This window comes from Kogia breviceps, chromosome 4 (assembly GCF_026419965.1).
Source record: "Kogia breviceps isolate mKogBre1 chromosome 4, mKogBre1 haplotype 1, whole genome shotgun sequence".
Lineage (NCBI taxonomy): Eukaryota > Metazoa > Chordata > Mammalia > Artiodactyla > Physeteridae > Kogia > Kogia breviceps.
The window spans coordinates 77,373,374-77,386,425 of NC_081313.1; positions in this window are offsets into that span (position 1 = coordinate 77,373,374).

Below are 13,052 nucleotides of genomic sequence, written 5' to 3' on the forward strand. Positions count from 1 at the left end.
ACAAGGTTAAGTTATTTCAACTCAATAGACATCAGACTTTTCTATCTGTAAAATGAAGATTTGGACTAGCTAGTGAAAAAGTTTCCTTACAACTCCAAAATTTGACTCTATGATTTTATGTATTGTAAAACATGGCAAATATACATAACATAAAAAGTTTGTGGGGCCCTGGTACGAATGATGTAGGAAAGCAGAAAGATTTTGAGTTTGACTTATTGAAGTATTGTTTAATTTTAATTTATTGATGTATTTATACTCATTTGTATTTCAGAAAGTATTACAAAATAATTAGGTGATCAAACATTTGGGGGGTTGTTTGTTTATAAACATATACTTGATAGAATGGCCATTGAAAGTTATAATAAAAAAATGAACACTGACTTAAATAATATACTTACAGAAAATTAGTGAAAAGAAATTAAAACAATAAAACATAATTTGTATCTTAATGGCCAGCAAACATCAACCATGACTGTTAACATATGACTATTGTCCTAAGTGAAAATTTGTCACTTTTAGTAGAAATCTTAATGTTTGAAAGTTTTGTCATCAAGAGTTTGGGTATATTAAACATTCCATGTAGAGAGAGGCTTCTGGACATATGGAATTGATTTTGACTTAAATCCAGGTGACCCCCCCTTATGACATGACTACCAATTACCTTTTCTTACAGATGTGAGGGAATGGTCAGGAGGGAGTGTGAGACCTTCCCTTTCTTTAGGTCCTTTTAAAGTGCAGAAAGTCTTGTTTCTCCTTTGTCCACACCTGACTTGCCTGGGGGAGCACAAAGCTGCAGGGCCTGTTTAGCTGCTGCTATTTACGTGTGCTGACCAAGGTTTATATGCCAATCGCTTTCATATCAGAACTCTCTAGCTGAGAAAGCACCTTTGAAAAATTCAGTGATGCCTATTCCAGGAGGAATTTTTATTTGAAATTCTTGCTTATTACTCCTTCCACTTCATTTTGGTCTCCTTTTCTTCTTCCTTCACCATGATTCTCCATTCATTTATTCACTCATAAACACATACGGGACACTTCCTATATACCAAACACTTTGTTGGGTTATGAGGATAGAGAGCTAAAGATATGCTCCTCACCATCTAAGAGCTTATTGCCCAGTATCATTTTTTTGGGTGCAAAGTCTTTGCAAGTTTGGTCCTTTGCTGTTTATAACCACTGGGCATATACTTATACTTTGAATGCTTAGCTTTTTTTTTTTCTTTTAATTTTTTTTAATGTGGACCATTTTTAAAGTTTTATTGAACTTGTTACAATATTGCTTCTGTTTTATGTTTTGGTTTTTTGGCTGCAAGACATGTGGGATCTTAGTTCCCTGACCAGGGATTGAACCCGCACTCCCTGCATTGGAAGGTGAAGTCTTAACCCCTGGACCACCAGGGAAGTCCCTGAATGCTTAGCTTTTGATTCTTAGCTTTAAATAATTGATTTATAAATTCTGTTAAGTATCTGTGAAAGTCAATCAGCCAAAGCTGTCTTTAACCATCAGTTAAAAAGATATGACCACTTAATATTAGTTTTCTTTCATTGTGCAAATGTCTGTTTTTCAATGAGAATTTCAAAACCAGGATAATGCTTTTGCAGCTTTAAGCTTTCTGATAACCAGCTTCTAATCTTATTGGTCACTAAATTTGAGGGTGGATGTGGAAAGAAAATTTTTATTTAAGTTATAAGGTCTGGCTCCTCTCTTAAACTTTACTGAAATCCTCTGATGAAGCTATAAACTTCCTGCTTCCATTTTCTTTTCTTTCTCCTTAACAGTTATGGATATAGGAGACAAAGACTTAGTTCTCCGTTTGAAATTTATGGGATAGTTAGTAGAGAAATTATTGCAAGCCTCCAGAGTTGAGGATGGAGAAGCTACTTAAGGCTATTATTGTAGCTAAGCTGAAGGAGAGGGAAATAATAGGAAAAGGCCATTATAAGGAGCCACAGCAGTCAATTTGTTAGAGCCAAAGACAATGACTGTTTTGATTCTTTATTGCTTCATAACTCTTCTCTTCCCCAAAACTTGGTGGCTTAAAACAGTTACCGCTAATTATATCTCCTAATTCTTTGGGCTGACTAGGTTCAGCTGAGTGATTCTTCTGGTTCACATGAAGTCATCTGGGGCTGCAGCTACTTTGGATCTCAACTGGGCCAGAGCACCCAAGATGGCATACTTAGGTAGACTGCTACCTAAGTATGCTGACCATCGGCTGGTAGCTCAGCTAGGGCTGTTTTTTTTTTTTTTTCTCACTTTTTCTGGCCTTGCACAGTCGAAAACAGTGGTTCTCCAACTGTGGTTCCTAAGGCCAGTAGTATCAGCATCATCTGAGGGTTAGTTAGGACCTCCTAAGCGTCTCCTTATGGCTGCTTAGGCTTCTGTGTAGCGTGGTGGTTGCATTTCAAGAGGCAGGAAGTGGAGGCTGCCAGTCCTCTTAAAGTCTGGCCCTAAAGTGGCATAACTTCCCTTCCCTTATATTCTATTGGTCAAAGCAGTCACAGGCCCAACTTATATTCAAAGGGGTAAAGAAATAGACTTCACTTCTCATGGGAGGCAGTGACAAAGAAATCACAGTTAACTTTAATCAACCGTAGTAAATCTATGTGTAACTAACCAATATAAAAGCTAGTGTTTGAAAAAAAAGAGAGAGGTATAAAAAGACTAGGTATCTCCTGAACGCATGTGATACAAAGGGGGAAATTAGCTTCTCCTGATCACGTTCAGTTGGGTTTAAGAAAAGGTTACCTTAGACCAGGGGTCTGCAACCCCTGGGCTGCACCAGCAGGAGGTGAGCCATGGGCAAGCCAGTGAAGCTTCATCTGAGACTCCTATCGCTCCCAATCGCTTGTATTACCACCTGAACCATTCCTCCTCCTGACCCCGTCCCTGGAAAAATTGTCTTCCACGAAACTGGTCCCTGGTGCCCAAAGACTGGGGACTGCTGCCTTAGATCATTCATTCTCAAACTTGAGTGTTCAGAATTTCTAGGAGGGCATGTTAAAACACATATTGCTGGACCCAACCCCTAGAGTTTCTGATTAAGCAGCCTGGGTTGGGCCCTGGGAATTTGAATTTCTAACTAACCCTCAGATGATGCTGATACTAGTGTTAGGAACCACAGTGGAAGAACCACTGTTTTAGACTATGCAGGGCCAGAAAAAGTGAGAAAAAAAAAGAGAAAAGAAGGAAATATATCCTTTTCCTCTAATGGTATTTTTAAAAGCCAGTAGTATAAATTTAAGTTTCAGGCCACCATGAACACGTTAACATGGGGTCTTTATGTTTGTCATGGTCATTAATCCTAGTGCTGCAACATCAACCCCTGAAATCTCATAGTTTAACACAGCAAAGGCTATTCTTACTTATGTAAAGTCCAGTGTGAGTCAGTAACTTTCCTCTGTTTGGTACTACAGCATCTGGAACATGTGGCCCTCAGTATTGCTGAGGCAGGGAAGTGGCCCTCAATATTGCTGAGGCAGGGAAGAGAGAAGACAGATGAACAAGGCATACCAGTTCTGAAATGCCTCAGCCTGGAAGTGAAACAGGTTAGCTTCTCTGAGAGTCCTTTGGCCAGAACTAGTCACATGACCTCAACCTAAATGCAAAAGAAGCTGGGAGATGTTGGGAGCACATGGATAATCAGCAAGCCCTGACTATCTCTGCTAAAGCACCCAACTAACTTTAATGTCCCATATTCTGTGATTAGGCAGGGCTGGAAGTAGAAAGAGTCCCACGGGCCCTCAAAACCATATGTACCCCTCTGCTTACAATTCTTCAAACATTACTGTTACGACTTTAAAATATTTATTCTCATCTATGAGTAATTTATGGTTTTATTCCTAATTTTCTGTGTGACATTAAACAGAATGCCTAATGACTTCACTATCTCAAAAGGAAAATCTGTCATAAAACCTCTTTTTCTCCTATTACAAATAACTTGGTAAATCTTTGTTCCAGGCCATTTTAGTTGTTCTGTTAAAGAGTGATGAACACCATCTCTTTTTCTTTGCTGATTTTGCCAAGCACATAATTCTTTAGGTAATTATTGAAGTGATTACTTATGCTTCTGGAGTCTCGACAGCTTGTGCCTATTGGCATCAGGGCATTACCAGGACTTTAAAACCATCTTGTGGGTGTTTTTGAAAACAAAGGAATGTTTTAACCATATTATCTAATACTGTTAGCCAAGTATTAGATAATACAGTATGGAATATTGTCAGTGAGGAACAAAGCTCAGGTTTGGTTTAATTTCTTCATCAGCTTCCCTTTTACTGCTGTTGCCTGCCTTTGTCTGGAATTCTTTTCTTACGGTGCCTCCACAGAAATTTATACAGTAAATCCCCTACATACGAACCTTCAAGTTTTGAACTTTTAAAGATGCAAACGTGCGTTCGAATGTCCAATCGTGAGAGTTAGTTCACATGTCTGGCGTACATTGTCACGTGCGTGCATCCTCTACAAGTGGTTGTGCTTTTGTGTACTTTACTGTACAGTACTGTATAGAGTACAGTAGTACAGTATCTTTATTTCAAGCTAGATCTGCAGGAGGATGACTTCATTGAACTCCTTGCTATGCAACACAAGGAACTTACTAATGAAGAGCTGATGGAATTGGAGGCCCAGAGAAAGGATGAAGAGAGACAAGAGGAAGAAGAAGTAACTGAAGAACCGAAGAGATTCACAGCACAGGAAAGGGGATTTTCGTCATTTGAGGAGGCACTATTAGTTTTTGAGGCACAGGACCCGAACGTAGAATGGTACATGAAGGTTATAGCAGCCATTCAGAATGCAATACAGTGCTAACATGTCATCTATAAAGAGAAAAAAAGAGCTACTGCCCAGACATCACTGGATCGTTTTTTCAGGAGGGCAGATAGAATTGAATCCAGCAAGGAACCAGAACCTGTGCCATCAACGTCAGGCGTGAGTGCAATTGCAGCTTGCCCTCCATTTCCTGTTGCTGACGATCCTTCAGCTCTGCCATCTCCCACCTCCTCCCCCTCCTCCAGTCAGTAACTCTTCTTGCCTGTTCACTCGATGCCAGCCCCTGTGTGCCAGCTGTGGTACTGTACTACTGTACTTTTCAAGGTACTGTACTGGAGATTAAAAATGTTTTCTTTATTTTTGTGTTTGCTTGTTTTTGATGTATTTGTGTGAGAAGTATTATAAACCTATTACAGTACCGTACTACATAGCCGATTGTGTTAGTTAGGTAACTAGGCTAATTTTGTTGGACTTACAAACAAACTGGACTTATGAACTCACTCTCAGAATGGAACTCGTTTTTATGTAGAGCACTTACTATACTGGTGAGCCGGACTCCAGCCACATAGAGACTGTTTGGTCATGGGAAAGTAGTTCCTATTTTACCCTGCTGATGGGAAGACTTTATTTGGCAGATAAACATGCTTAGGAAATGCTACACACCCAGTCTCAGTAGCTTTAAGGCAAATTTCCATTTCAGTTTTGTGTCTTAAATTCTGCAGGCTTAATTAACACCTCTGATATATTCAAACAATATGATGATGAGATGTTTTCTATAGAAACATACTTGACTCGTAGCAGTCACCTGTTTGGTAAACTGAAACACTCATGATTTTTAGAAAACATCCAAGTTATGTGCCTTGATGCCTTAATTATATGGTCTCAGTTTATACTTAGAATCTTTATAGGATTTTTCCCCACAATTATTTAGTAGCTACCAGACAGACAGCTTCTTTAAATTAATAAGTGACAGATCAACATAACTCCATTGAACAGGTGAAGAAACTAAGACAATTTCGTGGCTAGCCCAAAGCATCTTGGTGAGTCAGGGGCAGATTTAGGATTAACCTTAGTTCATACGCCCAGGCCAGAGCACCTTGTGTAACTCTGAAGTTAAATTTCTGGAGGGAAGGACACTCTCTTTTTTTAATATTTACTAGAACAGTAGGATGATGTGTAGTTAAAAAAAATTGGTGACTCTTTAAATCAAGTTATGTGATTCACCTTAGAAGCGTGCTGTAATTGTCTACCTGGATGGGTGAAGAAAGACTTGAGAATACACAGAAGGCTGCCTAATGTAGTGGAAAGAGCGAGGCACTATAGCTGGAAGAAGCATGTTCCAGTGAGAACTGTGTGACCTTGGTCATGTCACTTAACTTCCCAAGAACCTTAGTGTCTTCTCTTGTAATATGTGAGGCATCAGCGTAGATGTTCCCTAAGGTCTAAATTTCTATTGCAGATTTTTGAAAATGTTATGTTTGTGTTAGGAAGCATCCTCCGTAGGTGAATCTTAATCCAACCAAAATTCCCATTCTTTTAAAGAGTTATTTCTAAGTGCAATTGAGAGAGAGTTTCCTTGGCTCTAACTTGGCATCTGGAATCTTCTCTCTGTCATCAGCTCTGCTGAAGAGCACAGAAAGGAATCAGAGAATGAAGCTTGGCTGTGAGGAGGCTGAGTGTACAGAGAAAGCACAAACTTGTAAGGCCAGGCTCTCCTTACAGCCCTGCTTTCCATTTTCCCCAGAGCTGGAGGCTGAACTCTAAACCACCTCCTGCTACCCACACACCTTACTGATGGATAGAAGAAATCTTGGTGTGTGGAGAGTGTTTGCCAGGTTATTTTGGTAGCAGCTCTTGTATTCACACTCACCCCCATGTACTTGGTTGGTTTGCCTTGGAAAGAGTCTGGGGGGATTTGCTTTTTCAAGTTTTTCCTCTTCTCCCATGCTTGTGCCAAGTGAGAAGAAAAATGGGGCATCAGCCTCATGGAAATACAATGGTGCCCTCCCTATTTCTCCACCTGCCCCTGTGGAAGGGAGCTTGATGACCCTTATCAAGGGCACAGCATGGGGGTTGGAGTCCCTCTGAAGGGGTATTCTCTGCAGAGGTCCAGGCTTATTTCTGAATATCACTCACCCAGAGGCCAGTTTCACATCCTGCAAAAAAATCTCTGAGAGAATGTGTCAGCAGAACCAGCAATGCATGTCTAGACAAAGAATTGATATTAGCATCAACAGCCAGCATCCAATCTGTTAACTCTTGTGTAAGCATTTGCTATCTGTGCCCCAGGCATTTTCTGGCTTAAAGTGAAAACTGTAGCTCTAAGATTTAGACTTAGGTCTTTCAGGAGATTCTTTCAAGGGAAGGAATCACAAGTTACCTTATTTCAAGATCAGATATTTTATTGATTAATATGAAAGTCACCTCATTTTTTTCTTCTTCAGTAAAATGGTGGCTGTGTCATCACCACCTTCACTGTATTATGCATTCACTATTTAAAAAAAATATTAATTAAGCAACCTCTCGAAACCTATGCAGGGCATTCTGCTAGGTTCCGCTGATACAATGATGAATAAATCAGCTAAGGTCCCTGCCGCTCTGGAGTTTATAGCTTAATGAGGAGGCTGACCACACACAAGAGTAACAGGATATTTCTGTCTCAGTTTCGACTGAGGCACCAAAGAACAAAGCAGTAGGTGTCGAGTTCCTTGGCTTTCTAAATCGAGGTGCTAGACTACCTCTGCAGGATTTGCAGAAAGGGTGCCTCAGAACTGGTTCTGCCAGCCTGACCCATCATCCACCTCCAGGGCATTGATGAGAAGGCTTAGTGTTCTTGGAGGTTCAAGTGCTGGTAGGGAGAGTTCGTTGGGGAGAGTTGTCACTGTGCTGAGTGGTTCTCCTCACCTTGGGGAGGGGCTATGTGTCCCCTCACTCAAACCTCTTTGGGAGGAGACTTCTAGGGAACCACTCAGAGAGAGCACTGTCCTGTGTTGCCTGGAGTTTGGGAACTTGGGGCCTAACATCTGAGGCGTCTCAAGGCAAAGGCCAGAGTGGAGGAGGGTAGGACATGGTGGTGGGGGTCACAGCAGAGAAGAGGTGGCTGCATTGGGAATGCCAGCACTTTGGGAGTTGACTGGGCAAGAATTGACTCTGAGGAAAGAACAGATTGGGTCATCTTGAAAGTAACTTGACAAGAAGGACATATGGAGGAGTGAGGTGACTTTGGAAAAAAAGCCAGCTTTTAGAATGGGACAGCTGAGTGAGAATGAGGGGGAAATTCTTAAAGGGCCAACCAGAAAGGGCTTTGCCCAGTAAAGCTGCTGTGGATAAGACATCTGTCATGATGGGAGCCACTGAAACCCCATAAAGAATGGGCTTGGGAAGCTTGGTTGTCTGCTAAGTGCAGAGGCACCAAGCCCAGATTACAGCCATATCTGACAAGTTAGATCTATTTTCCCCTATTCTAATCCATCCCCTGCCCCAACCTGAATCCACAGCTAGCAAGATGGGAGGAGGTGGGGTGAGGAGAAGTTTGCCCCATTGGACAATCTTCCAAGCCTGAAGCAGATCTGAGCTGGCAGAGGGGAGAAATAGCAGGTTAACTTAGGTTTGCAGTTTTGATATTAAAATCACCCGAGAAAGGGAACTATTTGCTTATGATCAGGAAATGACTAGGATAGCTATGGGACAAGTGGGAAATTTTCATCTAACAACAGGGAAGGACATATGAAGGGAACAGATTTGAAGTAGCAGGAGTAGGAGAGGATAAATCACTTTTAGCTCGTGCCATACTGATCCTGGTTCTTTTGTTAACCTGGTAACACTAGTGAATGAATAAAATTTAGAATTATAATCCTGTGTTCTTAAAGGATAATGGGGGGGGGTGGTAGTGGTCTGGAGCCCACTTAGAGAGCTCGACAAGGGTGACCTCTCAGGAAACAGTAATTAATGAATGAGAAGGAGCCAGCTGTGCTGTGTTTGGTGAGAGTTGGGGGAAGGCGGTCCCTGCAGGGTCCAGGCAGAGGAACATTTGTAAAGTTTATGTGGAGTCATATGATCAGTACCCAGTAAACATTCGAGTGGCTTCAACCAAGGATATGTTTGTTCTTTGTACAGGGCACTGAGTTAAATGCCAGGACTACAAACAGGATAAATGCCTCCTTCCCTGAGGTTTAAGGCTTAATTGATCAACACATTAAAACAAACAAACAAAACAAAACAAAACAAAACAAAAAACCCCAAAAAACTTTGATGAAAGGTTAAGATCTAAAGGCTATGAAGAGCGAAGAAGCTCTTGCCCTCTGCTCTCAAGCTCCTGATGACGCCAGATAACATTCTACCTTTTGGAGAATTGCCGTGACAAGCAGCATCTTTTAGTGTGCTGGTGACCTTTTATGGAGTGCAGGGGCAGCTAGATAAAGAAACGTAGAGCTCCCCGACAGTTCCAGGGGGGAGGGAAAACCTCTGAACTTGTCCTAGGGCTCTGTTTATGTGTAAGACTTAGAAAACACTATTTTCTGTAAGCGTGCCATCCAAAATAATAGAGGTATGATGTCAACAACTCTATCAGTTGGTACAGATATAACTCCTCGCATTGACACAATGATTGGAAAAGTGGCTCGCCTTAGCTGGCATAAGTTTGTTCACTCAGGAAATGAAAAGAACAGAAAGCTGAACTGGTGACCTGGTCATGAGCTGGGGAGAGTCTTTTTGGGAATGTAGACTCATCCATTTAAAGCTTAGATCCTGGGCAGATAGTGACCTCAGCGAGTGTGTGGGTGGCACTTTCCCAGCCTCGCTGGGGTTCTAGGTGGCACTCAGTCTCCACCAGGAGATGGAGCATCTAAGGGCAGGGAGCAGTGCACCAAGGCCTGTGGGGCTCTCAGGAGACAAGGACTGACAACCCCTGCCTTCAAGGAACACCCTGGTTGGGAGATAGAACTGCCGTTGCCAACATATCTGGCAGGCACATGTGTAGAGCCAACTAAAGGAGGTGAGGAAAGAGGTGAAATATGCTTTCTGTGAATACCAAGAAAAGGCAGTGCAATCTCAATGACCAGAGTTTTCCATGTCTCTAGCTTTTAATTTTGTCGGTTCAATTTCCCAATAACACATGCTCAACAGAGAAACTAGCAAGTGCAGACAGTGTAAGAAATCAGCGATGTTCATTTTTAAAGAATATTTTGTAAATAGAGAAGACACTACTGAATTTTGAGGGAGAGAGTTTGTGCTATGTCTTTCCTCTTTTCCCTTTGGTGGGGAGAAGAAATTTGCCCCATTAAAACCTGTGCCCCTTAGAGAGGAACCAATCTCTAAACAGGCTGCCTGGTTCTCAGAAAGTTCTCAATAAATATATTTAAAAATCAAAGTTGGGGGATTTAGGGATCTAAGAGTTTCAATTTTTTTAAAAAAATTTGCATTAAAGTGCTTTGTAACTAGTCTGTCTTGCCAGTATTATGTAAGGATATCAGACCCTAAACATGCTCTTTGATACTCTTTAACTTAAAAACACAGTGAGTTTCAAAAATAAGTTTTCAAGTTGATATTGTGGTCCTTGAGTGTACTTTTTCCTTGGCAACACACAGTAGCAGAAAGAGCACAAGCATTTGAGCCAAGCAAACGTGCATTTGAACACCAGCCTTACAACCTGTAGATCTGGAGTCTGGGACCCTGCTCTAGAGTTCCACTTTGGAGGGACCTCTCTGATCCTGTGACAGTTGCAGCCCTCCTCATAGAGAGAGAAGTCTGAGGGGCTGAGAACACGCACCCACCTGAAACCTCTGTCCCTATGCTTTCAGGACCTGAATTCCCTACCCAGGCAACTGAGAACACACTTCCAGGGACTGCTAAGGCCTGGGATAGTCTGGCTGGGCTGTCCACCCTTGGAAGGATGGGGCCTGACCGGGATGGGTGTGGGCTGAGAGGCAAGGAGGATGGGGCAGTGGGCTGGGGAGCTTCCATTTGTCCTCTATACTGAGTACTGAAAGTGTCACACTGCTTGCAAGCGACTTGACCATTCTGAAGGTCATTTTTCTCCTTTGAAAATGTGTATAAGAATTCCTATCTTACAGATATTAAGGATCCAATCAAATTATTATATAAACATAATTGTATGGAATATAGTAAATGATAAGTTCTTATCACTGCTACCAATCATGGCTAGAGTTTCAGGCTAAACTCAAAATGTCTGCTAAATCCATCATACAACTGAAATGCACTACTAATTATATTATTAGCACTAACAGTATTTCAGGTATATGGTTTCTTATCTAAAACATTTGGGGCCAGATGTTTTCAGAATTCAGAATTTTGAGGATTTTAGAAATATGTGCATAAACCATATATCGCATTGCCCCTGGAATATTTGAGGCAGGGTCATGTTATCAAATACAATTAATATTTTTATAGCAAAACCTATTGAATGAATATGTGTGGTAAGTAAAGACTACATGGCCTTATATCAGTTTAGGTTATTTTATTTATTTATTTTTTAACATCTTTATTGGAGTATAATTGCTTTACAATGGTGTGTTAGTTTCTGCTTTATAGCAAAATGGATCAGTTATACATATACATATGTTCCCATATCTCTTCCCTCTTGCGTCTCCCTCCCTCCCACCCTCCCTATCCCACCCCTCTAGGTGGTCACAAACCACCTAGCTGATCTCCCTGTGCCATGAGGCTGCTTCCCACTAGCTATCTATTTTACGTTTGGTAGTGTATATACGTCCATGCCACTCTCTCACTTTGTCACAGCTTACCCTTCCCCCTCCCCATATCCTCAAGTCCATTCTTTAGTAGGTCTATGTCTTTATTCCTGTCTTACCCCTAGGTTCTTCATGACATTTTTTTTTCTTAGATTCCATATATATGTGTTAGCATACGGTTAGGTTATTTTTTTTAAATAACTTTTAAAATTTTAGAACAGTTTCGTATTTATAGAAGGATTGTAAAGGTAGTACAGAGACTTTTCCATATGGTTATCATCTTACCTTAGTATGGTACATTTGTCACAATTAATAAGCCAATATTGATACATTATTATGAACTGAAGTCCATACTTTTTTCAAATGTCCCTAATTTTTACCTGCTTCCCATTACTGTTCCTGGATTCCATCCAGGATACTCCATTTCATTTATAGCTGTTATGACTCCATAAGCTCTTATTGGCTGTGACAGTTTCTCAAACTTTTCTTGTTTTTTATTACCTTGATAGTTTGAGGAGTACTGGTCAGATATTTTGTAGAATATCCTTCAACTGGGATTTGTCTGACAGCATTCTCATGATTAGACTGGGGTTATGGGCTTTGGGGAGGAAAACCACACAAGTGCCATTCTCATCACATCTGAAGGGTACATACTATCAGTATGACTTATCACTGTTGATGTTGACCTTGATCACCTGGCTGTGGTAGTGTTTGTCAGGTCTCCCCACTGTAAAGTTACTCTTTTTTCTCGCCTTTCATTTTGAACTTGTTGGAAGTCACTCTGTACAACCCATGCTTAAGGAGTGAGGAAGTATGCCCCCCTCCTAGAGGGGGGAGTGTCTGAAATTGTTTGGAATTCGTCTGTGTGGGAGATTGGTCTCCTCTTTCCATAAATCAGATCTTGCTGCCAAATGGGTTAAGAAATCTTTAAAAATTTTTGTATTGTGGATAAGAGATTATGGACCAGAACCAGCGTTATACCTAAATTTTAAAAGTGCTTGCACTCACCGTATCCCCTGGTGATAGAAGAGACTGAGTTGGTGGTTCCTTATAGGAACAAAGAATGAAAGGGACTAGTAGGAAGGATAATGGTGGCCTGTTTCTGAGAGCCGTGGATGGTCCCCTCCCATCACATGTGGCTTGGCTGTACATTCCTAAACAAGAAGTACATTTGGTTGTTTCCGTACCTTCGTAACAAATTTATCCTGAAGGGAAATACTGGGAGATATGGTGATGACCAAGTTAAGAGTGTAAGTTTTTAAAAATAAGACAAATTTTCCCCTTCGTGTGTTTGTCAGACCTTTTAAAACATGCACTTTCATAGAAACTCTTAAATTGGAATTATTCAGGACTAGGAGAGGTGTGTATAGAAAGAAATGTAAATTGTTCTCGCCCTGGGCATGCAGAGTCACCTCCCACAGTCTCCAGGGATCCGCTCCACCCTTCTACATTCCCTCCTCCCTCTGAGATGCCCTTTACCTGCCTTCAGGCAGCAACATGTCCCAGGCTGAGTCCTCTTTCTCCTCAACTCTTCTCACCCTCCTCCCCTCCCAGCTGGGTGAGACCCTCTCAGGATT